The following is a 26,439-nucleotide window of genomic DNA, read 5'->3' as shown; positions in this document are numbered from 1 at the left end:
AACAGAGAAACTTGGATGATTCCTCCTCTACAAAGCTGGGGTTGAACCCACCGCCTTGTGTGTAAGTTCTAGCAGGGGCTCCAGCTCCAGAACACACACATTCATCACACCATCCACCATGGTTACCTAAGCTCTGTTCTTCTTTGGGCGTGGGAAAAGTGGGGAACTAGGGTAGATGGCTATTGTAATAACACTTGTTTTATGTTTAGAGCCAAAGTAACTGTTTATCTGAAGAAAACAGCTGCCAACTACTTAGCTACTTGAAGGAACACAGCCAAATGGAAAGAGGATTGTTGTTGGCTCCTGAGGATGGCATTTCAGGAAAAAGATAAGAGATAAAAATCTCTGGGGGAAAAAAAGGCAGCCCCCATTAATTACTTTTAAAAAGCAGCCTGGCATGGTGAAGAGAGATAATATGTATTCCATGTCCTGTGTGTGTGGCACTTTAACAAACAGAAGGACACTTCCCTGGTCATAAGGTGCGTCTTAATCTCTCCCTGCCACATTCGTCTCTGTGATGGAGACAGATAAATGACTTTTCCCCCCAAATGAAGAGCAAAGGCCCTAAAGCTAGTGGCCCTGGGTTCAAACATGAATGTGCCGACTCCGCTTGCTCCCCCATCAGTACCCTACAATGTTGTCACGGCACAAAAGCAGGAACTTGAAGGGGGAAGAGTTTTGCTGGATGTAGGACTCTGAATTGGTAGTATTTTTCCTTCCTTTTGTGTGTGTGTGTATAAGTTTGTTTGTATGTATATCTGTGCACACATCCGCTTCCCAAAGAGGTCAGAGAGGGTACCAGGTCCCCTGGAACTGGAGGCACAGGCAGTTGTGAGCATCATGTGAGTGCTAGGAATCGAACCTGGGTCCGCTGGAAGATCAGTCAGTGCTCTTAACCACTGAGCCATATCTCCAGCCCCTCCTTAGATTGTTGTTGGTTTTGTTTTTTGTTTTTTGGCTTTTGAGACAGGGTTTCTCTATATATACCTGGCTGTCCTGGAACTCACTCTGTAGACCAGGCTGGCCTCGAACTCATAGAGATCCATTTGCCTCTGCCTCCCAAGAGCTGGGATTAAAGGCGTGCACCAACACTGCCTGGCTCCCTCCTTAGTTTTTAAGATTATCATTCCTTCATTCATATTTTCTTCCTTCTCTGGCCATTTTGATGGCCCATAAAAATCTTTAGGATCTCTTTTTAGAGTCATGAGATGGCTCAGCAGTGAAGACCAATTGTTGCTCTTGGAGAAGAGCTGGGTTCAGTTCCCAGCACCCACACGGTGGCCGTTTCAGGGATCTGCCGCTCTCTTCTAACTTCCTTGGACACTGCTTGCACATGTTGCGCATACATGCAGCCAGGAAAACACTCATATACATAAAGTAAAAATAAGTATTTTTTAAAGAAACAGTAAAAATAATTAAATAAGCTGGTTGTGGTGGCACTTTTAATCCCAGCACTGGGGAGGCAGAGGCAGGTGGATCTCTGTGATTTTGAGGCCAGCCTGGTGTACACAGCAAGTTCCAGGACAGCTAGAGCTGTTATAAAGAGAAACCCTGTTTCAGGAAAATAAATAAATAAAAAAAAAATATCTTTTTTTTTTTGAAGAGTGGAGAGACAAGATGATTCTCTGACTGTAACCTATTCTTAGGGAATAGAATAAATCACTCCCTTCAGCAATGAAGGCGACGAGCCGCGGAAGTAAGCATGCTGTACCAATGCAGCAGAAGTCATGTTATTCCATGTGTGAGGGCACATGGCAAGCAGTACAGACATCTGGATGAAAGTCCTCTCTAATTCACCTAGCAGCACAGACTCCTCTAGCCTCTCAAGAGCCTTAACTTTTTTACTTAGAACAAGGGAATAAGACTTGTTGGGGCTGGAGAGATGGCTCAGCGGTTAAGAGCACTGACTGCTCTTCCAGAGGTCCTGAGTTCAATTCCCAGCAACCACATGGTGGCTCACAACCATCTGTAATGTTATCTGGCGCCCTCTTCTGGCCTGCAGGCAAAACATGCTGTATACATAATAAATAAAGAAATTTCAAAAAAAAAAAAAAAAAAAAAGACTTGTCAGTACAGTACATGGAGGACACAGTGAATAATATGTAAAGCATCTCATACAAAGTATGTGATGAAGGTTATCACATCATTATAGGACATTACCTTACAGTCTATGGGGCTGAGCCAGTGCACATCCTGACAATGTCTCACTCTTTTTCCTCCTAGAATGATGACATTAATGTATGCCCTTACCCTACTTCTCTCCAACCCCATCTGGCCTACCCGCCCTCTGTCTCAGTCCCACTCACTCAATGTTGCCAGGCTGCCATTTCTAATGCTCCGATCCTAGCAAACCACGCTCTAAGGCAGCTGTTCTCAACCTGTGGGTTACAACCCCTTGAGGGTCAAATGACCTTTTCACAGGGGTCACCTAAGACCATCTGCATATCAGATATTTACATTGTTTTCATAACAGTAGCAAAGTCTCAGTTGTGAAGTAGTAACAAAATTATTGTATGGTTGGGGTCACCACAACCTGAGGAACTGTACGAAAGGGTCGCAGCATTAGGAAGGTGGAGAACCACTGGTCTGGGGGAGCCCCACAAGTCTACAACACTTCCAAGGAGCAGCAGATCTTTTAAAAGTGAACCAAGGTTCTGCTATCAAAATTGAATTAATACCTCCCAATCATCTCTGGTATATGACATAAATTAAGTTAGGGGACTTAATTCCCTAAATTAATATGAAACAGGCACAGCTCCACTCTATCAATATTTACTCATCTGATCTTTAAGTTGCCTTTCTGTATCTATGGTTTTCCATCTCTGGACTTACCCAACTGTGGACTAAAAATACTCAGAGGAAAACATGTCTGTACTAAATACGTACAGAGGTCCTGTGTCCTTATCCCCTAACCAGCACAGTATAAAAATGATCCCAACTGTCCTCACATCGCACTCACATTATATTAGCTGCTCTGAGTCACCCAGAGTGGACTCACCACACATACAAGGATGACCACAGGATGCACTGCACTATTTTATAAAAGGATCTTGAGCATCCACAGATTTTGGTATCCATGAAGTGGTCCTGAAACAAATCCCATGATGCTGAGGGATGACTCTATTAACTTATTGCTAAACAAATCTATCTAATTGTTTGACCCTTACTGTAGCAGGAATTTTAGAAAGTCTTATTAATAAAACAAACCCGGGGCCAGTTATTGGGGTGAACACTGGAAGATCAGAGAACCAGAACAAGCCACAGCTAACCTCACCTGGCCAGCTTCTTAGCTGGTCCTGTTTCCTCAGACTGGAAGCTTCTGTGTCCTCATCCCAATGGCTCTCAGCTGAACTGTGCTGCTAGAAGCCTGAAAGCTTAACCAGGCAAATGCTTTACCAGGCAAATGCTTCTAGTTTCTGGTCTCCACGCCTTATATATCTTTCTGTTTTTGCCATCACTCCCTGGGATTAAAAGCTGGCTTTCTGGGATTAAAGGCGTGAGTCACCATGCTTGGCTGTTTCTTTGAACAGATGGATTTCTGCCTCTGGAATGCTAAGATTAAAGGCGTGTGCTACCACTGCCTATCCTCTATGTTTAATATTGTGGCTGCTGTCTCTGACCCCAGATAAGTTTATTAGCATGCACAATATTCTGGGGAACACAATATCACCACACCTTACTATACTCAGGGTACAAGGCAACACTAACATAATAATCACAAAATTAGAAATATACCTAACAAATATTTTAAATTGGCAAAAGCGGGGCTGGGGAGAAGGCTCAGCAGTTAGGAGCACTCGCTGCTCTTGCAGAGAGCCCAAGTTCAGTTCCCAGCACCCGCATCAGGCGGCTCACACCACCTGTGAGTCCAGCTCCAGGGGATCGACGCCCTCTTCCGGCCTCTGCACACTGCACTCACATGCACATATCCACAGTCAGTCCACTTTTCTGTCTGTCTGTCTATATCCCCGCGCCCGCGCCCGCGCTCTCTCTCTCTCTCTCTCTCTCTCTCTCTCTCTCTCTCTCTCTCTCACACACACACACACACACACACACACACACACACACACACACACACACACTTTAAAATCTTAATAAACTAAAAAAAAAAATTGGGAAGAGCCAATCGTACACAATTTCAAAGCTTTCAAAATGCACCTGCTTTTATAGTACATACATAAAAGAGGGTCACGGTTTTACTACTTTTAAAGATAGTTTCTGGGACTGGCAAGATGGTTCAGTGGAGAAAAGTGCTTGCTACCAAGTCTGACAACCTAAGTTTGACCTCCAAAACTCACGGAGATCTGACTCCTACAAGTTGCCCTCTGTGGGAGCAGGCACACACGCATATGTGCACAAACACACACAGCCATACAAAACAAATAAACAGATACAAAACAGCTCCTGGATTAAATGATAAACTTACATGTGTACTTATTTCCTGATGTGGTACAGGTAAGAGCAAGTTCATATTCTTTAACACAACAAAGACTTTCAGCTTCTAACTCTGCCTTCCTCCTGCCACTGGTGTTCCTCAGCTACTCATAACTAGTCATACCAAGTCATCTGCAGCTACTACTAGTACACAGCTACAACTCGGGCAGAGTTCACGTACCAGCAGATCTGGCTTTCAGCTGAGTAAGTAACCTACATTCTCAACATCCTTCTAAGTAAGTTCTGCTTCCTTATCTAGAGGATGCTCACAATGAGGGCAGCATATATCCGTTGAACATTCAATATGAGCTACGCACAGTTCTACTCTAGCAATATCCATTTGTTTTTATTTTTTTCGTGCTAGGCAAGCAATCTACCACTGAGCACCTTTCCCAGTCTGCATCTAACTGTTTAACAGCAAAGCTAGATACTGCTGGAAGCCTCATTTGCAGACGGGAACACAGGCACAAAGAGGTCAACACTTTTCAGAACCCTTTCCACAAAAGATGCAGACTGTTCAAAGTTTTATAATTTTTGAGTTTAAATGTGAGGTATAAATACTGTGCAGTGCCTACGATATAAATAACTGCTCAATAAATAACAGAACCTATTAATTTCTTCGTGAGAATCTACCTTTTTCACATTGTTATATTTTTTGGCTATAGCAGGGATTGAACCTAGGGCTTTGCAAACACTCTCCCCCTGAGCCATATCAACAGTCCTTTAATTTTACCATGTAATATGTATACTCAGGAGCAGCTGGGAAGTGTTTCTGTGAAGCCTTACTTAATCCAGTATTAATCAAGCCTGTGCCTCCTGTACATGTCACCACACTATGGCTCCCTCCCAAATTTAAATTCTCCTTTGGTTTTTTCTGTCTGGTTTGTTTTTGTTTTGCTTTTTGAGACAGGGTTTCTCTGTGTAACAACTCTGGCTGTCTTGTAACTCACTTAGTAGAAAGATTGGCCTCAAACTACCTCCCAAGGGCTGGAATTAAAGTAGTGTGCCACCACTGCCCAGGGCCTTGAATTATTCTTTACAGCAAATTGTGTATCTTTCCTGTGATCTCAGGAACCTTGATCCACTGGAGTCTTTCTTGTGGCTGGGGATAATGAGAAAAAAGAAAACCCAGGCATGAGATGAAAAGGAGGTGGCATGAACTGTCAGGGTAAACGGCTCTATGGTGCTGTGTGAGGAGACATGGAGTCAGCCAGGACCTGACTGCCACCCACCCGACACTGTCATGAGGAGATGCTGAACCATGCTGCAGAGAAAAGCAAACACAAAATCTGCTTGGGAAGCAGCAGGACATTAAACCACTAAGCGTGTTTCTCCTTTTCTTTTTTAAAAAAAATTCTATTAAGTGTATTTATATTGAAATGTCAGCAGATATTATTTAACCTGTAAACTCCCTGGACAACTCTGAGTCAGGGCCTCACTACATAGCCCCAGCTGGCTTGGCACCTTCTATGTAGACCTCTAGAATGGCCTTGAACTCACTCAGATCTACCTGCTTCTGCCAAGTCCTGGGATTATAGGCCTGTGCCACCATTTCTGATACAGTATACAGGAATAAATCTCGCAAAAAAAAAAACTTCATTGAATTTACCTAAAATGTTTCCTAGCAAATGAAAAATCATTGGATGAAAAAAACCAAACAAATAAAAGCAAACTGGCTTCTACTTGTCAAGCTTTTTCCATCGCGCTGACAGTTACTTGAATAACAAATCTTCAAAGAAGCACACTCAGGATTTGGGCCTTTTACCTCCCTCCCATCGGAGGAAACTGTCATATGAATAACCGAAAATGGCTCCCCAAATAGCAAAGAAACTTCAAAAAAAATCTGGGGTTGGGGATTTAGCTCAGTGGTAGAGCGCTTGCCTAGCAAGCACAAGGTCCTGGGTTCGGTCCTCAGCTCCAAAAGAAAAAAAAAAAAGTCTTAATAAGTGCCTGTAATACACAACATAAACTTTGCACAGTTACTGTACATGACTGGCAGAATAAGAAAAATGAAAGATGCTTCAAAGTATAAATGTAATGCTTTCCTGGTTCTGTCAAGTCTGCAGCGCTTATCATGTGGTTATTACTAGTGTTGCCTCTTACGTAGATCTGTGATGAAAAGGAGTAGGCTGAGAAAGGAAAGTTACAAAATGTACAATTTGAGAAAAGGGGCACCAGGAAGGGGAATGGTGCTAAGTCCCGTGTTCAAGGAGACAAGCAAATTTTTAAAAATCCTGATGTTAATTGGAATAAAAGGAATGGTGACCTCAGGGCAAGACCCCACCCAGCTAAGCTTCCAACCTGTGCAAAGGAATTAAAAAAAAAACTTAAAGCCAGGTGTGGTGGTGCACACCCTTAACCCCAGCACTCGGGAGACAGAGCAGACAGATTTCTAACTTCTTGGCCAGCCAGATCTACAGGTCGAACTTCAGGAGAGTCAAGCTTAGGCAGGAAAGGAAACTATTGAAAAAAGAAAGCTGGTGAAGATGTACTTGACCCAGGGGTCCATGTTCCAGCCCCAGCAAGCAGCAGAACTTGGCAGCTTCGGCCTTTGTGGTTCTGGCTTTAGAGTCATGAAGGATACAGAAGTAAAGGGGGTATGGAATCTTTCTCTGTAATTAAGGAAAGCCTTTGAGGCCAGGCATGTGTCAGGGGTGTCCCTGCACGGAGGCCTAGAGAGGCCATATTACATGAAGCTGTGAAGGTGAAGCCTGGATTGCCTTGGCAACCCCAAGATGTTGGAGATGCCAGTCATGGGAGGAAAGCTACCAACAGGGAGTGGAACCTGCCCAAGAGAAAGAAGTGTGCTGCAGTCAACAAAGCTGGAAGGAGTTGGAGATCTGAAGAGTGCTTTGACATCAGACATGGAGATGCACAGTTTGGAGTTTGTGTAGCTGGTTTTCAGACTTGCTTTGTATTTCCTCACTATGTCCCCTTTGGGAATGGTAATGTTTATCCTGTGTCATTACATATTGGAAATAAGTGATCTGGTTTTTTATTTTGATTTTATAGGGGATTACAGTTAAGACTCTCAGAAGTCTTTGAACTTTGGACTTTTAAACAAGTCTGAGACTGTTAGACTATGGGGACTTTTGAAATTGGACTGCATTATGTTATGGCTACAAGTCTTTGGGGGTCCAGGTGTAGAATGTGGTGATTTGAATAAAAAAAAATGGCCCCTCTAGGTTTATAGGGAATGACACTATTAGGAGGTGTGGCCTTGTTGGAGTAGATGTGGCTTGTTGGAGGAAGTGTGTACTAGGGATAGGCTTTGAGGATAGAGTTCTCAGCTACCTCTCCAGCACCATGTTGCCTGCATGCCACCATGTTTCCTTCCATGATGACAATGGTCTAAACCTCTGAACTGAAGCCAGCCCCAATGACATGTTTTCTTTTATAAGAGTTGTCATGGTCATGATGTCCCTTCACGGCAACAGAAACTCTTAACTGAGACAGCAGGGAAAAGTGCTTGCCTTGAAAGTGGTCTAAGAATACTCCCCACAGCCCATGGTGGACAGAGAGAATCACCCCCAAGAGCTCTCTTCTGACTTCTGAATGCATGCCATGGCACTTGTGCACCTGCACTCACACATAACATATGCACATGCAATAACAATAACTTAGGCCAGGCCTACTGACACACGCCTTTAATCCTGGCACTCAGGAGGCACAGGCAAGCAGATCTCTGTGAGTTAGAAGCCAACCTATTCCACATAAGTAATTTCCGGCAAGCCAGCCAGAGCTACATGGTAAGACCTTGTCACAAACAAACAAACAAAACCAGTAAATAACCTTGTAAGTAAAGTTTTGGGGCTGGAGAGAGGGCTCCCTGGTTAAGAACGCTTGCTGCTCTTCCAGAGGACCCAAGTCTGGTTCCCAGCACCCATACTGGGTAACTCATAACTGTCTCTAACTCCAGCTACAGGGGGTCTGACGCCCTCTTTTGGCTTCCTCAGACGCCCACATACCCATGGCATACACTTACACACTTATGAGAGAACACTCACACAGTAAACAAATGTAAATTGTTTTCAATAAGTTTTGGGGCCAGTGAGATGACTCAGTGTTAAAGGCACCAGCTGTCAAGCCTAAGGGCTGAGTTTGACCCCTGGGGCCCACATGGTGGAAGAATGTGGGGAGGGCCAAGGGGGTGTGGGCTTGCTGGAGGAAGTGCGTCACTGGGGGCGGGGCTTCAAAAGACTGGTGACATTTCCAGTTTTCGCTGCCTCCTGTTTGTGAGATATGAGCTGCTCTAGTCACCTGCCACCTCTGCTATCAATCTTGGACTTTAACCCTCTAGAACTCCAAGTCCAAAATAAACTCTCTCGTCTACAAGTTGCCTTGATTGTGGTGTTTTATCACAGCAATAAAAAAGTAACTAAATCTAACGAGAAAACATCCTAGAATATTTTAGTACAAATAATACCAAAAATTAGCATAGAATAATAAGAACAAATTTTCTATACTTACTGCCTGCCACATAGCAGATACACAATTTCATTCAAAAGCTCACAATCCTTAGGGAAGGGCCTGGAGAGAGGGCTCAGAGCCTAAGAGTACTTGTTGCTCATAAAGAGGAGCTGACTTTGGTTCCCAGCACCGTGTTGGGCAGTTCACAATCAACTCTGGCTCCAGGGGATTTGACACCTTCTTCTGGTCTACATGTGGGTGCATGCATACCTGTAAGTTCATGTGTACACACACACACACACACACACACACACACACACACACACACACACACACACACGCATAAAAAGACTCTTTAAAAGGTATAATGATATGTAAGTATGAAAATGTCACAAGGAAACCCATTAGTTTGCAGGCTAACCAAAGCTTTAAAATGAAAGAGGCAATCACCAGAGGTTAGAGGAAACGTGTTTGTCTTTTTTAACCGTTTATGTTATGTGTTTTGCCTGCATGTGTATCTGTGCACCGTGTACACGCACTGCCTGTGGAGATCAGAAGAGAGCCTTAGGTCCCCTGGGACTGGAATTACAGATGTTGTGAGCTGCCCTGTGGCCAGTGCTCTTAACTGCTGGGCTCTCTCTTCAGCCCATTAATGGTATTTAGAAAGACATTCCTCAGTCCACATAACAGGGAAGCCAGAAAACACAGCAACAGCCATGCTTCATAAGGCCCCGATCTAGAGTTCTAAGATGGGGACACAGCTCAGCAGCACATGTCCGTGATGCTGTGGGCTCAATCTCCAGTCTTTGTAAAACTGAAACCAAAGGAAAACCCTTCAAACCCCCCAGGACTGTGAACCAGCTCTTCATCTAACTGCTGATGGAAGACAATTCTGGTTTCTAACGTTGCTCTGGGACCTAGAGCCCAACAGAGGTGCAGAAACTGGATTCATGGGAACCCAGAGGGCTTTGTGTGCTGGGAAAGCACCATCACCTGCCCGAGAAGATGCTCCTCCGACCACTCTTGCCATCCTTGGTCTTTTTCACAAATGAAGGGATTTCTTTAGTTACATTACATACCCAACTTGTGATGTGAAAAGGTATAAGAAAAACTTTCATTCATGGAAAATGAAATACATATTTTAGAAATAAAATGAATAGCATGAGACAGCTTAATTTACACAGTGAGCACCCTAATAGTCAAGGTACCATAAATAACTCCCAAGATGATTAGCTATTATTCAAATGGAATATTCCGCTGGTTTTCCAAGCCTCTGAGCTACCTTCTCAGGCGCCTCTTCCTGCTGTGAGAATTTAGAAGAGGAATGCACACTGCACAGGGTCTGCTGGGGCACACCTCTGATGCCAGCAGGCAGAGGCGAGGGGATCTCTGCAAACTCCAGGGCAGCCAAGCCTACCCTACTGTAAGACCCATCTGAAACCAACCAACAAAGAGTTCAAAGGAATGCCGACTCCGTGTCTAAGGCAGACGCCCGCCCTATATATGCTAATAACACAAGCTAATTCACTGATTAAATCATCTCCCTGGAATAAACACAGTAATTACACTGGATAAAAAGACTCACACAATAAACAAGCCTATAAAGCCACGTTTTATCAAATACTAGTGTTTTAAAGACATTCAACTAAGCATACCTAAAAAGATACTTTTAAAAAAATTCTCCCAAGGTTGTTTTTGTTGTTGTTGTTGTTATGGTTGGGAGTGTGTGTGTTGTTGTTGTTGTTATTATTGTTGGGAGGGGGTGTTTTGTTGACACAAGGTCTTTACCCAGGCTAACCTCCCATCATTCTGTAGCCAAGAATGATCCTGCTTTGAGCTTCGGATCCGCTCGCCTCTACCTCCCACCAGGCCCAGTTTAGAGTGATGCTGAGGATCCAAGCCAGGGCTCTAGCACTTAACCACCTGAGCTCCAGACATCACCAGAAAAAAATCCTCCCAAAGTTTAAAACTGTTTCCAGCTAATACAACAATACAACTGATTACCCACATTATTTATCCCTCCCCCATAAAGAAGGCTAGAGTAGTGTCCTCTTGTAGCAGCAAGTGCTCAGACTACCATATGAGATTTCTAATCAGCAATAAAAACAATTGCCACAGTCACATAATTCTCAGCAAATAAAATGTAAGCAGAGAAAACCCAAGATTAAGGGGCTGGAGATGACTCAGCAGTTAAGAGCATTGTCTGTTCTTCTAGAGGATCTGGGTTCGATTCTCAGCAACCACATGGTTGTTCACAACCATACACAACAGGATCTGATGCCCTTTTCTGTTATGCAGACTATGTGCAGACAGAGTACTCATATACATAAATAAATCTTTAAAAAGTTATACCAAAAAAGAAAGAAAGCAACCCAAGATTGAAAGAAGTATGTTTGTATAGCAATGTATTTAAGTGATAATAGTATCATGTATAGGGCTATGTGTACCAAACACTGTTCTAAGCATCTTCTGTCGTTGCTGCATTTAATTCTTACAACTGTCTTGAGACAATGATTACCTTTCATAGTTGTTTTATTAAGGAAAATAAATTTTTAAGTTTTAAAAAGCTAACTAAATTGCTTTTCAAAAAGGCAGATTATTAGTGATTTAAGTAATGGCCTACCATCCTGCAGATGAGCTAGGTATTTAGGATATCTTGACTATGAGAGCACACTGTAAATGTCTCCTGCTATGTATTGCTATTTCTAAAGTCCAGAGGCAAGAGTGGTAGGGAGCACCTTCTCTTCTCCTGACGTAGAATCTGATGATGGTGATTTCCCCACACACAGTCCTCTGCTCTCTGGTGAATCTTATTTCTCAATCTGTGTTGGTTCTCTTTTTAGCCAAGAAAGCAAAAGCTGCCTGAATTGGTTAAAAGCCCCGGCTCCTGTACTTAAATTAACCACTACCTACGTATTGCTGCTGGCTGTAGACATAACAATACCAGTTACTGTAACAGGATGTTATATGCAGCTTTTCCTGTCTTCTCAGCTGGGTCTCTGCGGTCTAAATCCAAACAACAGGAGTCAAATGCCCCACATCTAAGAACAGCACAAAGCTGACTCTGCAGACATCACTTCTCAAGGGTGTGTGTCAACTAACTGTGATAATCTCAAGGGACAATAGTGAAGCTTTTAAAGGTACAAGGGGTGGGGGTGGGGGTGGGGGTGGGAATACGTGTTTGCCAGGAACCCTGGAGAACAAGGGAAGGGAGCCTCAAGCTAACAACAGTACTTAACTAGGGTCCCAGAAATGTGTAAGTAGGAGGACCTGACATCTGACACCTTCCTAGAAGGTAAAAATTCATAGCTAGATTTTAAAAACACTGGGGCTAGCCTGGCAGTGGTGGTGCATGCCTGTAATCCCAGCATTCAAGAGGCAGAGGCAAGCCGGTCTCTGAGTTCAAGGCCAATCCAGTCTACAGAGCAGGTTCCAGGACAGCCAGGGCTACACAGAAAAACCCTGTCTCCAAAACTCTAAATAAATAAATAAGTAAGTAAGTAAGTGGTGGGGCGGGAGGCAGCTCCGTGGTTAGGAGCACCTGCTGCTCCCCAGAGTCTGGTTCCCAGCGCCTGCATTGAGAGGCTCACAACTGCCTGTAGCTCCAGCTGTAGGGGATCCAACGACCCCTTTGGGCCTCTGGGGCACTCACACACACACACGGCATACACATACACATAAATAAAAATAAAATCTTAATGGCTTAGGTAAACTAGGCATGGTGGCACACACCTGTAACCCCAGCACAAAGGTGTCTGAGGCAGGAGGATTTCAAGTCTGAGGTGACCCAGGGCTACACAGCAAGACTCTATCTCAAAATAAAACAAATGAATAAACAAAACTTGTCTTAGGTAAAACAAGAAAATGAAACTTCAGCAGATGGGAAGTTTTACAGACTACTACAATGTGGAAAATTATATACAAAGTAACTTTAATACCACAAAGCTTTTAGAATTTCATTATGTTAATTCAATATTAGAAAGGAGAATTAAACAAATCTTAATCTTTGTATCTAATTACCCTAAGAAATCTTCTCTGAAGCCAGCACTAACTGGCCTGAACTGGAACATGGCCACGTAACACAGCACTAGAAACCCAGCAAAGCCCTCCCTTCCACCGGTGTTCAAAGGCTGCAACTCTCCCCAGACACTCGGAGATACAATTTAGAAAGTTTTAGAAGTCCCAACTATGACTGCTGAGACGGCCAGGCAGGTAAAGGTGCTGGCCACCAAGCCTGACCACCTGCGTTAGAGCCCCTGGACCCCTGGTGGGAGGAGAGACTCCCACGGGGTGTCCTCAGACCAATAAATAAATAAGTAAATAAAGCATAATGTCTTTTAAAGCCATAAAGTAACACTAATATTATTTTTAGAAATTTTGAAAGTACTGAAGGCCAGGGAACAGCTGTACGTCTACCCCCGCCTACATAATCACTGGTATATTTTGGTGTTTCCTCCTGGTCTTTTTTTATGAGAGTATTTTTATGTAGCTGTAAATAGAATGTATTTGTAATTGTATCTTCTTATTTTTCATTTTCAAGATACCTAAAAGAATGACAATTTTCAAGAGTTTTGAACTATAGACACAAAGGGCTCACCCAAAACATGAATCTATATCCATTATAACATGTAACTTCCTGTCTTGCAGTAAGCTAAAAGCTGGAAGACAGAGTTCTCAGTTTTCAACTCACATTCCCAAACAATATATTCTTTGTATATTTAATCTCCCTTGGTGTGCTGGTTTGTTTTTGGGTTTTGTTGTTATTGTTTTTTTGTTTGTTTGTTTGTTTTTTTGGAGACAGGGTTTCTCTGTGTAGTTTTGGTGCCTGTCCTGGATCTTGCTCTGCAGACCAGGTTGGCCTTGAACTCACAGAGATCCACCTGCCTCTGCCTCCCAAGTGCTGGGATTAAAGGCGTCGCCACCACCGCCTGGCTACAGTTATTATTGTTACTAAAAGCATTTCTCTACCTGAACAGTGGAGCCCTAAAACTAGATAGAGTGGAGAAGGCAGGTCCCCATCCCAGATACACCAGAGAAGGATGAGGAAAGTCTTTGCACACAAGAGATGGTTGGTCCCTTGAGCAGAAGCAGTGATATTCCCAGAAAGGCTGCTCCAGCATGGGCTGTGGGAGCCAGAACAGAATGAGAGGGTATGTACCACGTGGGCTGACTGATGTGGCGTATGAGCTGTCAGAGTGTGCAAGGCAGAACACTGTCAAGTGCATCTCAGCCTCTCATGCAGTTTTCTGTGTGTTAACACACAAAGTTAGCAAGCAAACAGCACCCTGACTGAGTACTACAGAGCTACCAGAGGGATGAGTTAGAGATCTGTGTGCCGATAAGGAAGGATACACAAATACACAGGAAAAAGCCAGGGGAAACCATTTCTCTACTCCGATCCTTTCCGACAGACTTTGTTTTCTAAGGATATACATGCATCTCTCTACTTAAGCCCCACTAATGCGAATTAGGATGCTATACAGCTAACACCTACTTTTCATGCTACCAGCCATTTCTTAGGTTTACTTACTTTTACTTCGTGTGAAGGAGTGTTTGCCTGCATGGGTATGTGTGGGTACCAGGTGCATGCAGCGCCTGTGGAGGCCAGAAGAGTGGGGGTCACCCATACAGATGGCTGTCATCTGCCCAGGTCCTGAGCAAAAGCAGGAGCGCCCTTACTGCCCAGCCATAGGCATAACTGGCATGGACTGCATGGCGACTACTGCTGCTAACAGTGCCAGCATTTGGACTTTGCAGATCTCTAGTCTCCAGCCCCTTTTACCTTTATTTTTAATGATTCTCACTATGTGTTATAGGAGTTCCTTTATGCCCTTTCCTTTGGGAAATTTTTTGCAGGCCTTTGAAGGATGAAAATGTATCAAAAGGCAGCCTCTTTAAACAAAATAGTTCTTTGGAAAAAAAAAAATCTCTGCCACCACGAAACCATATAGCGTGATAACTTCGCCAATTCCCACACAAGTTAACACCAAGCTGCTAGAAAAATTAGATACGTAACATATGCTTGATAAATAAGTAAGGTTTGATAATCAAGATTTATACGTTCCTGCCGGGGCGTTGGTGGCACACGCCTTTAATCCCAGCACACAGGAGGCAGAGGCAGGCAGATCTCAGTGAGTTCGAGGCCAGCCTGGGCTACCAAATGAGTTCCAGGAAAGACACCAAAGCTACACAGAGAAACCCTGTCTTGAGAAAAACCCAAACAAACAAATAAATAAATAAATAAAGTATGTCATCTTTTTTTAAGGATTATTTTTAATTATGTGTAAGTGTGTGTGTGTGTGTGTGTGTGTGTGTGTGTGTATGTGTGTGTGATTATATGTGGGTAAGCACATGAGTGCAGGTGCCCAAAGGAGCTAGAGGTGCCCGACTGCCATGGAGCTGAAGCTACACATAATTGTGAGCCACCTGATACGGTGCTGAGAATTGAACTCTGATGCTCTGCAAGAGTAGTGCACTCTCTTAACTGTTATCTCTCCAGCCCCAGTAGGTATTTTCTTATGCATAGTTTCTTTTGTCCAAAATAATATCTGTATGGTTTACTTTACTGTATACAGGAGGGTTTTACCTTTTTTGTTGCTGTATAGAATGCTATTTAATGGTAAAAATACCAGCATTTACTTTTTCCAGTCTCCTGCTGATATGCGTGTGGACTGCAGATCTGGCCTATGCGGAATAAGGAGGGCTGGGGTAGAGCTCACTCGTAGAACACTTATTTGCCTAGCACGTGCCACACACTGGTTTGGCTCCTGGCATCACAAAATAAAAAAGCTGTTATCAACATCTTACATATATCTTTGATAGACATAATCCTATTTTTGGTATTATCTAGAATTGCTATGTTATGAGTTGGGTCTATTACTAAAATACACTGCCAAGTACTTTTCCAAAGCGATTGGACCAAATTACACTCTCACCAGCAAATAGGAATCTAGTCCCTCCTCGTCTCGACACCACTTAGAACTGTTGTCTTTGCGCTCCAGCCCCTCTGATACACAATGGCATTGCATGGTTTCCATGGAAACTTCTCAACCTCATTTCTTTATTTTGTATTTGTTTATTAAGATGAGGCCTCAGTATATAGGCCTGGCTGGCCTTGAACTTGTAATCTTCCTGCCTCAGTCTCTATAAAGTAGCTAGTATTACATGTGCATGCCATCACATCTGGCTCAAACTTATTCATTCTTCATTGCTATACAAATATGATTATTTTTCAATTACTTTTATAAGCCATCGCTCTGTTGGAATTAGCATCTCATAAATTCCAGAAACACTGCCAGTCCAGAACAGGCCAGTTCTCAGACACTCTGAGTCAGTGTACATGTATCATAGATGGTAACTCAATCACAAAAGTAGACAAAAGACGGGAGAGATACCAGGAGTGTTTGGAATCATGGAAGCCAAGAAGCCAGGGAGACCAGTACCAGGAGTGTCTGTTGGTGGTCAGGACCTGGGCAAGAGCAGGCTAAGTGGCAAGGAGGGGGGTGAAGGAGAGAGAGCAGTGAACTGAGAGGATGGGGCCATGGAGAACGAACGGGAGCAGCGACTGGCAAAGACCCTTCAAGGAGTTAACCCCAGGCAGCGCACGGACAAAACAGTGAGAGCTGGAAAGGAACATCGGGTGCAGGCGAGCTTTTCTCTTTAAGACAGGAAAGAAGTTATATTTAAACCCGGGTGGGAAGGCGTCAGGAAGGAAGGGGTTAGAAGCAAGGGTAGAGAACAGAAGCCCAGAAGGGAGAGAAGGCGGGAACCTGCAGAGGGACCTGGAGGTGAGCCGTCCCCGGGAGCGGGGCGCTCCTCCCCTGGAACAGTGCAGGCAGACCTGCAGGCTGGGGAGCTACAGGATGACCAAGTTCTAGTGGAGGGTACGATGCTCCTTTGCTTTGAATAACGAGCAAGACTGTCTGCTGAGAGGGGAGAGAGGGGGGAGAGGGTGGAGGCCAAAGGCTTACAGAGGAATGAGCATTTCAATCCGGCTTTGTGGAAAAACGAAACAAAAGCACACGGGTTCCCTCGCACAGGGGGCTTTTTTTTTTTTTTCCTGGAAGTACTAGGGCTTGAACCCAGGGTTCACACATGCTGCACAAGTGCTCTACCCTGACTATATCCCCAGACCTGCACAAGTGCTCCACCTCACTACAGCCCTGCACAAGTGCTCCACCTCACTACAGCCCTGCACAAGTGCTCCACCCTGACCACAGCCCTGCACAAGTGCTCCACCCTGACTACAGCCCTGCACAAGTGCTCCACCCCACTACAGCCCTGCACAAGTGCTCCACCTCACTACAGCCCTGCACAAGTGCTCCACCCTGACTACAGCCCTGCACAAGTGCTCCACCTCACTACAGCCCTGCACAAGTGCTCCACCCTGACCACAGCCCTGCACAAGTGCTCCACCCTGACTACAGCCCTGCACAAGTGCTCCACCCCACTACAGCCCTGCACAAGTGCTCCACCTCACTACAGCCCTGCACAAGTGCTCCACCTCACTACAGCCCTGCACAAGTGCTCCACCTCACTACAGCCCTGCACAAGTGCTCCACCCTGACTACAGCCCTGCACAAGGCTCCACCTCACTACAGCCCTGCACAAGTGCTCCACCTCACTACAGCCCTGCACAACTGCTCCACCTCACTACAGCCCTGCACAAGTGCTCCACCCTGACCACAGCCCTGCACAAGTGCTCCACCTCACTACAGCCCTGCACAACTGCTCCACCCTGACCACAGCCCTGCACAAGTGCTCCACCCCCCTCACTACAGCCCTGCACAAGTGCTCCACCCCCCTCACTACAGCCCTGCACAAGTGCTCCACCTCACTACAGCCCTGCACAAGTACTCCACCTCACTACAGCCCTGCACAAGTGCTCTCCCCTGACTACAGCCCTGCACAAGTGCTCCACCTCACTACAGCCCTGCACAAGTGCTCCACCTCACTACAGCCCTGCACAAGTGCTCCACCTCACTACAGCCCTGCACAAGTGCTCCACCTCACTACAGCCCTGCACAAGTGCTCCACCTCACTACAGCCCTGCACAAGTGCTCCACCTCACTACAGCCCTGCACAAGTGCTCCACCCCCCACTACAGCCCTGCACAAGGCTCCACCTCACTACAGCCCTGCACAAGTGCTCCACCTCACTACAGCCCTGCACAAGGCTCCACCCTGACTACAGCCCTGCACAAGTGCTCTCCCCTGACCACAGCCCTGCACAAGTGCTCTCCCCCGACCACAGCCCTGCACAAGTGCTCTCCCCCGACCACAGCCCCAGCCCTGCAGAGGGCTTTAAATGGCCAAAGCTGGGATCTCTAAGAATGTGTCAGAAGTTAGAATCCACCAGCTAGAATGAACAAAGCTAGCCAGGGAGCTGTGGTCAGAGCTATCCCAGGAGGAAAGGTCCTACAAGAAAGGACACGGCAGACTCATGTCATATAGCTAGGGGTCGAGGGAGGGTCCCTGCATGTGGCCACAGGGATAAAATACAGGTTTTCAAAAGGATGGCGGTGTGATTTAAATGTACACTGTCCCCCACATGCTCAATGTTTGAACACTTCATGCCAGATGGTCGTGCTGTTTCAGGAGATGATGGAGGCCTTAGGAGGCGGAGGCTTGCTGGAGGAAGTGAGTCACTAGAGGCCGGCCTTACGGTTGGATAAGCCTGGCTGGACTTCCTGATGGCAGACACATGTGACCTCCTGCCTCACACTCTGGCAGCCATGCCTTCCGGAGCATGGTGGACTGTATCCCTAAAGTCCAGCAGCTAAAACACCTCACCCACTGCTTCTGGTCTGGGATCTGGTCCCAGCAGTGAGAAAAGTAACTAATGCAGATAGATGATCTGGACTGGGGACAGCAAACTATGACGAAGATGGACAAAGTCTGAGTATGACATTTATCTGAAAGTCAGTAAAAGAGATATGAGAACAAAAATAAGGGAACAACTTCACATTGAACATTTGAAAGTTGGAGGGAAAACCTTATGTTTTCAGAAACTCTAGAGCAGTGGTTCCCAACCTTCCTAATGCATGACCCTTAATACAGTTCCTCCTGTTGTGGTGACCCCCAACCATAAAATTATTTTGTTGCTAGTTCATAACTGTAATTTTGCTGTTATGAATCATAATGTAAATATCTGTTGTTTTCCAATGGTCTTAGGTGATCCCTGTGAAAAGGTCGTTTGACCCCCCCAAAAGGTCATGGCCCACAGGTTAAGAACCACTGCTTTAAGGGAAGGATGAAGGAGAGGAGGGAAGAAAAGAAAGAAACATGCAAGAAAGGGGGATAAAGGTAAGTCTCATGAAGGAAAGAGGTACTAAGGCATTTGAGAACAGCGAGTTCTTACAGAGTAGAAGATGAGAAAATACGTGTACTGTGAGACCAAGTTAGTTGATTCTGTTCATATCATATGACCCTATAGTAGTAAAAACGAGTATCTATGATAAGAATTAAAGGCCTAGCTACCTGAGAATAGCTCAATTGTTTGTTTATTTTGAGATGGGTCCTGACTGCAGTATCCCAGGCTAGCCTTAAACTTCTGAGTCTCCTGTCTCAACCCCAGGATACGATCTTTAAGAGCTGCTCAACAATGAGCTGTAGTTAACAAATTAGGGAGTGGTTCCTTGGTTGACGTTTGATAACACGATTCATAGAGGGGATGGACTACATAATTCTTAAACTCTCTCAGAACCTGGGCACGGTAATAAAGAAAATAAACTTGGGCCAAAGATAGGAAAATTACTGACCACCCTTCATGGGGGAATGTCTTGCTTCTCAAGAGTGCATATAGAATGTCAGTGGAGCCCAGGAGCCAAGGACGCAATAGGGCAAGAGTGAAGTCTGGGCTCAGTGTGGTGGTACACAGCTCTAACCCAGAGCTGTGGAGACTGAGGTAGGAGGGTGCCTCAAAGTTTAAGGCTAGCCTGGGCTACAGGAGACCCTGTCTCAAAACAACAAATCTGAGCCTAGGTTAGGAGGCTAAGAAAAGGGATGTTTGTAGTGAGGAACTGAGTTCTAGGACAGCAACAAACACAAAGAAAGCAGGGACTCATCAACAAGAGGGGAGGCGGCAGTGGGCGGCCATGATGTGGGGAGGGAGATGACAGTGGGCAGCCATGATGTGGGGAGGGAGACGACAGTGGGCAGCCATGATGTGGGGAGGGAGACGGCAGTGGGCGGCCATGATGTGGGGAGGGAGATGACAGTGGGCGGCCATGATGTGGGGAGGGAGATGACAGTGGGCGGCCATGATGTGGGGAGGGAGATGACAGTGGGCGGCCATGATGTGGGGGGGGAGACGACAGTGGGTGGCCATGATGTGGGGGGGGAGACGACAGTGGGCGGCCATGATGGGGAATGGGGAGAATCAAAGGAAAGTTGGCTAAGGGCAGCAACCGCAGAAGAGAATACTAGTGTGGTTTGACACACACACACACACACACACAGAGACACACACACACAGACACACACACACAGACACACACACACAGACACACACACACAGAGACACACACACAGACACACACACACAGACACACAGACACAGACACACACAGAGACACACACACAGAGACACACACACAGAGACACACACACACAGAGACACACACACAGACACACACACACAGAGACACACACACAGACACACACACACAGACACACACACACAGACACACACACAGACACACACACACAGACACACACAGACACACACACAGACACACACACAGAGACACACACAGAGACACACACACACAGAGACACACATACAGACACACACACACAGACACACACACACAGTCACACACAGACACACACACAGACACACACACACAGACACACACAGACACACACACAGACACACACACACAGACACACACACACACACAGACACACGGTTCACAAAACAGTAACTTCCATCACCATATAAGATAAAGTACAGCATATAGTTTAGATCAAATATTATCTCATCATTGTTTTCAATTTCAACTCTCCCATGCTAGGTGGGCACTCTACCAACTGAGCTACACCCAGCCCCTCTTTGAAAAAACACTTGAAAGGGCTTGTTTTTCGTTTTGTTTGGTTTGGTTTTTTCGAGACAGGGTTTCTCTGTGTAGTTTTGGTGCCTGTCCTGGATCTTACTCTGTAGACCAGGCTGGCATCGAACTCAGAGATCCACCTGGCTCTGCCTCCCAAGTGCTGGAATTAAAGGTGTGCACCACCAACACCCGGCAGAGCTTTTTTTTTTTTTTTTTAAACAAAAAACAAAAAATAACCAAGGGCTAGGGTAAGGCTCAAGCTGACCTCAAACTCCTATACAGTCCAGGAAGACCTTAAATTTCTGATTCCCCTGCCTCCACTTCCTGGTGCTAAGATTCTAGGCAAGGACCACCACACCTAGTCTCCTGTGATGGTAGAGGTTGATCACAGGGCTTCAAACACGTGACATGGGTACTCTACCAACCAGGAACATCTCAGCCTGGAAGCTGTTTAACTTTCCGTTAAAACTCATCTGAATGCTTTATGACTACAATCGACAGGATCTCTTCCTGAGTCTGTGTACTGGTGTGAACCTCAGCTGGTTATCTCTGAGACCTACATCACCAATCACCCTCATCCTAGGCTCTGGATCCTGCCGGACATCTGCATCTCATTGCTCTACAGACACTTCAACCCCAACAGGTTCAGAACAGAGACAATTATCAAAAAACAATAAAGCCAGACTCTGCATTCACTGAGTTTTCCAAGCTAAGAATGCTTCATTGCCTTTTTTGCAGCTAACGGATTCCGGAGCACTCCCAACCCCTACCTTCCTGGCTGCCCTGTCCTCTTCGTTGATGCTGTTTCTTACTCCTGATCTCATCTGCTCCATCAGGAGCACCTCAACAGCAAGCTTGGCCTGTCTATCTGATCAGCCTCCAAACTCATCCCGCTGCCTTTCGCCGGGCTTCATTCAGTGAGGCCACCACACAGAACCATCTCTGTGTGATCTGGTCTAATTACTTCCAACCCTCCTCTGGCTCTCCATTGTCTCTAGACTCGGCTGTCAAGTCCTTACACACAGGTTCTTTCCCATAACTGGTGTCAACAGACTCATTTTCCCCGAATCATAGCTTTACACTGGGTACTTGTTAAAAATACATGCTACTTCAAAGTATTAAAAATACCTTCAATACCATATCCTCCAGTGAAAGATTTTGCCAAACCAAACTTAATCACTCATTTCTTTATTCCAAGTCAGGGCCCTGAACCCCCACACTTACCTAGCAATTGTAGTGATCTAATGTAACAAATACCTGTGCTCTGCGATTGTTTTTTTCCAGATTATTTTTAGCCCAACCACCCATCTCTGTACCTCTGACTTTAGTAACTGGAACACATTTCTCAAATTTACCATAGAGTCACACAGATTCCTGGCTCTCATTCAAACCTTCTCCCAGCTTGGCAAACTCCAGCCATCCTTCAAAGTCCAATTCAAATATGGTATTTGATTCAACCTTTTCTATAATCCTCCTCCCTATCACATGTAGAATAATTGTTTCCCACTAAGTTCTGTTTATCCCTCTATTATCATACTAAAACTGTAGTGACTTTATTTGTTTTGTTTTGGGACAGATTTCCCTACTTAGCCCCAGCAAGTCTACAGAATTTCATGGCCGCCAGCCTTAGTCTTCCAAGTGCTGGGACTATCAGTATACTCCACCAAGACTGGGACATTTCTGCTCTTGCATCTAACATTTAAGTCACAGTTTGAGAACAGGTATTTTAAACTTCTTACTGAAAAATAGACGCATCTTATATTGCTAAGATAATGCCCTAAGTGGCTGGGAGTTTAAAAACAAGAAGAATCCCATGTCATTCACCAGAGGAAAAAAAAAAAGTTTTACATACAAAGTATAATTAAATTGTAGCTTGGACGTGCCCCTATATCTTGTAATACCAGTTTTTCTGTCTGTCCCTCCTTCTCCCCCCCCCCCCCCCCCCCCCCCCCCGCCACCTGTGTGTGTGTGTGTGTGTGTGTGTGTGTGTGTGTGTGTGTGTGTGTCTGTCTGTCTGTCTGTCTGTCTGTCTCATCTGAAGTTCATAAAAATTCTGTCTTTTAATGCCTGTTGGATTTCACTGTGTCTTACAGAATTTGAAACTCATGTAGGGTAGAGATTGAGGACTGAGCTCAGTGTTATTGCAGCCTGGCAGCCTGGCACCTCTGCTACCTGAACTGGTGGCAGGCAGGTTACTTGGTTTCTCTATGCCTCTCAGTGAGCAGCTAGTGATGAAGCATCCCTCAGTGGTGCCTTTTGTGAGGGCTAAAAAGCTAATACACGAGATGAATTCAGGACACTGTCTGCACTGAGCTTTCCAAATAGCTTTTCAGTACTTATTTAGCGCACTCGGTAGGAGCACATACTCTCCTAGGTAGGAGGGCATCCTTCCCATGCATACCTACAATGTAGGTTCTAAACTATGCCTTGATAGTTGCTCAGTAAGTAGGGCGAGTGTGAGGTGTTAGTTAGACCTGTAAGATCAACAAATTTATGCAGTACATGCTTGAAGTTGGTTTTTAAAATAGTTTTAGAAATGTACAGGGGTAAACACTGCAATCCTAGCACTCAGACCTTGACAGAATTACTGCAGGTTTGTGGCCAGCCTGAGCTATGTAACCTGGGTTATACAGCAAGATCCTGTCTCAAAAAAAAAGTTTCAAAACATCTATTCTCCCACTGAATTGTTGAAAATGTTTAAATAAAACTCTTTTTCTGTAAGTGGTTTTTTTTTTTTTTTTTTTTTTTTTTGAAACAGGGTCTCACTTTATATAGCTTGGTTAGCCTGAAACTAACCTCATAGAGATCCACTTGCCTCTGCCTCCCATGTGATGAGATTAAAGGCATGCACCATTACACTAGGCTGAAGATTTATTCTTATTTACATGTATGTATGTATGTATGTCTATGTGAGCATATGCTGCACATGTGCGGTTGTTCTTGGAAGGCAGAAGAGGGTGTCAGACCCCGTAAAGCTGGAGTTACAGGCAGATGTAAACTACCAGGCATAGGTGCTGGGAACTGAACTCAGGTCCTCTGGAAGAGCAGCAAGTACTCTTAACCACTGGGTCGGGTCTTCTCTCCAGCCTCACAAATACAACTCTTAAAAGAGCACAAAATTATTTATTCCTAGTAATTTCCCCTCTAGTCCTCCACTAAATTCCACTGTGGTGTACAGTACTCTAATGTCCTTGTCTATAACATAAGGATCACTACAGATCTTTTAAAAGTAGTAGGATTTCTGGCTGTGGGTGTGGCTCAGTGGTAGGGTACTTGTCTAGTAGTCACGAGACAGAACAAAGCAAGAGAAAAGAAGGGCCAATGAGATAGCTCAGCAGGAAGAGCCTGAGTTCAATCCCCAGAACCCATAGGATGGAAGGAGAAAATTAAGTCTCACAAATTGTCTTCTGACCTCCATACACGCACCCTGTGTGTGTGACCTGTGTGCCCACACGCATAATAAATAAATGTTATTACATTTATTAATTTGTGGGGGGAGGCAATGTGTTGGGGACACATTTGGAGTCAGAGGGCAATCTGCATGAGCTGGTTCTCTCCTACAGGTCCTGGGGATTGAACTCAGGTCTTCAGACTTGGCAGCAAATGCCCTTACGCCCTCAAGCCATCTCTCTAGCCGGGCAATATGGGGAATTTTTTACTTTGTTTTGTTTCGCTTTGTGATGGAGTCACATGTATCCCAGGCTGGCTTCAAACTCACTATATGGTAAGGAGTGACCTGAAGTTCTGAACCCCAGCTTGCACCTCTTGTATGCGGAGGTGGCAGGCGTGAACCTCCATGCCCAGTTTACGAAGTACTAGGATTGCACCCAGGACCCTGTGCATGGTAGGCAAATATACCACCACATCCCTAATTATAAATTTTAAATAAGAAAAGGAAAAAGACTGCCTACTGCTCTCAATCAAAAACACTGATATTTCTGCATCTAAAAAAAGTCTATTGCCACATTCAACAGACTAATGAAAGGCCATGAGACACAATTACTACAGTTCCTGGTGACTCCAGATGACCCTTAAGTATCCCTAGTAGAAACCTCCTGGTTACAGACTGTTATTCCTTTTTTTAATTTCCCATCTCCCCCTAAAATTCATACACACACACCCATAAGTAAAGGACACAAACGTCTATAATAAAAACTATACAAAACCCACAGCCACATATTAACTGTTTTAGAAGACTCAGATCTTCCCATAAGCAGCCCCTCAATTTACAAAAACAAATGAAAGTCTTGCTTTGAGGCAATACTCTCAGCTCACTTTATCAGACATCTTCAGCTTTGACTACTTATCTAAGGCCAAGTAAGATTCTCTGCTTGGTACAAACTTCATGGCACATGACTCCACAACAGTGTACAGATAGTATGCTATTTTAGAAAAGTTCATGACTCAGTTAAGAATAGATTCGCTCTTCAAACAATGGTGATTGTGTGGAAAAAGAAGCTTAAATAACTTACTCACACAGTAGATAGAAGTTAGGACTTTATCTAACATACTGTAGGCGAATCAGTAGCTTTGAGATAAAAGTTTACAGGGCACCTACTGTGTGCTAGGCACTTAGTAGTTTTACAGACTATACATGCTCCTGGGTGCATGTGTATCAAACAACAATGCCTGACATTTGCAGAACGCTGTCACGCCTCTCCTTTGACCGTGAGAACAGCCATGGGCGTCCCAGTTTTACACTTAGGGGAAACAAGCTGGGAAGTTACCCTGGCGGAGGTGCGACGTTTTGTTTGCGGGTCTGAGCTCCAGAGTGGAGCCTTTTGACTCATAATCTAATCATCATCTTCTCTCCTGGTTACTCCATAGTCGTACTTCCAGTTCCACTCCTGGATTTTTAACTTAAAAAACTACTTGACGACCTTCCACTGTTGAGCTTGCCAGGCTGTTTGGAGGCAAAGTGCGCGCATACACACTTTCCCGCTGTTTGAAGTGCTCCGTTCGGGCACGTCCAAGTTCAAGACCGCCTGAAAGGCGCGTTTCCTCCCGGCGGCGAGCGCCCCGGCTCCTCGGCCCCCGCCCCGGCCCGCGCCTGCGGCTCGCACCGAGGCTGACACCCGCCTTCCCTTGGCCCGAAATGCCCAGCTCCCGGCCGACCACGGACACGCGGGACGCCCCTGGGGCAACGCCAACAGCTGAGCGACCGAGGACCCACTGCCTCACTCCCTGGCCGCATCCCGTCGCCTACCTGCCTGGGCCGCGACACCACCTCTCGCAGGGATGGGACACTCGCGTCCGTGGCCTCTGGGATCCAGCTCTGGCCTCTTCGTCCCGCCCCCGCAGGCCCGCAGACCCCGCCCTCCGACACGCCCCTTCTCGGTCTAGTCACGCCCCCAAGCCCATCCAGTAGGCTCCGCCCCTCCCAGGTCTCTCCGCACTGCCCAGAACCCACGCCTGGCGGTCTCCCCGCCCCCGGCTCTGGGGCGCGAGAGTACACGTTGGTTCCACGCTGCAACCTTGGCCCAGGCCCGGAGCTAAAGCTCTATTTCCGAATCTGCAGTCGGACCGACCCCACGCGACCGACC

The 26,439-nt window shown here is 45.5% G+C and overlaps 1 protein-coding gene across 1 annotated transcript in view; it reads right to left on the bottom strand.

The window, feature by feature from the left end:
- Dennd2c (DENN domain containing 2C) overlaps window positions 1-26,228 on the bottom strand; it is a 74,043-nt gene extending 47,815 nt beyond the window's left edge. Inside the window, exon 1 of the mRNA XM_006980792.4 lies at window positions 26,103-26,228. The gene's annotated coding sequence lies outside the window, so the exon portion shown is untranslated. The remainder of the gene's footprint in view (window positions 1-26,102) is intronic.
- Window positions 26,229-26,439: the final 211 nt, after the last annotated feature.

Source organism: Peromyscus maniculatus, chromosome 6 (genome assembly GCF_049852395.1).
Source record: "Peromyscus maniculatus bairdii isolate BWxNUB_F1_BW_parent chromosome 6, HU_Pman_BW_mat_3.1, whole genome shotgun sequence".
In the NCBI taxonomy this organism is placed as follows: domain Eukaryota; kingdom Metazoa; phylum Chordata; class Mammalia; order Rodentia; family Cricetidae; genus Peromyscus; species Peromyscus maniculatus.
This window is presented reverse-complemented; position numbering and strand designations above follow the sequence as displayed.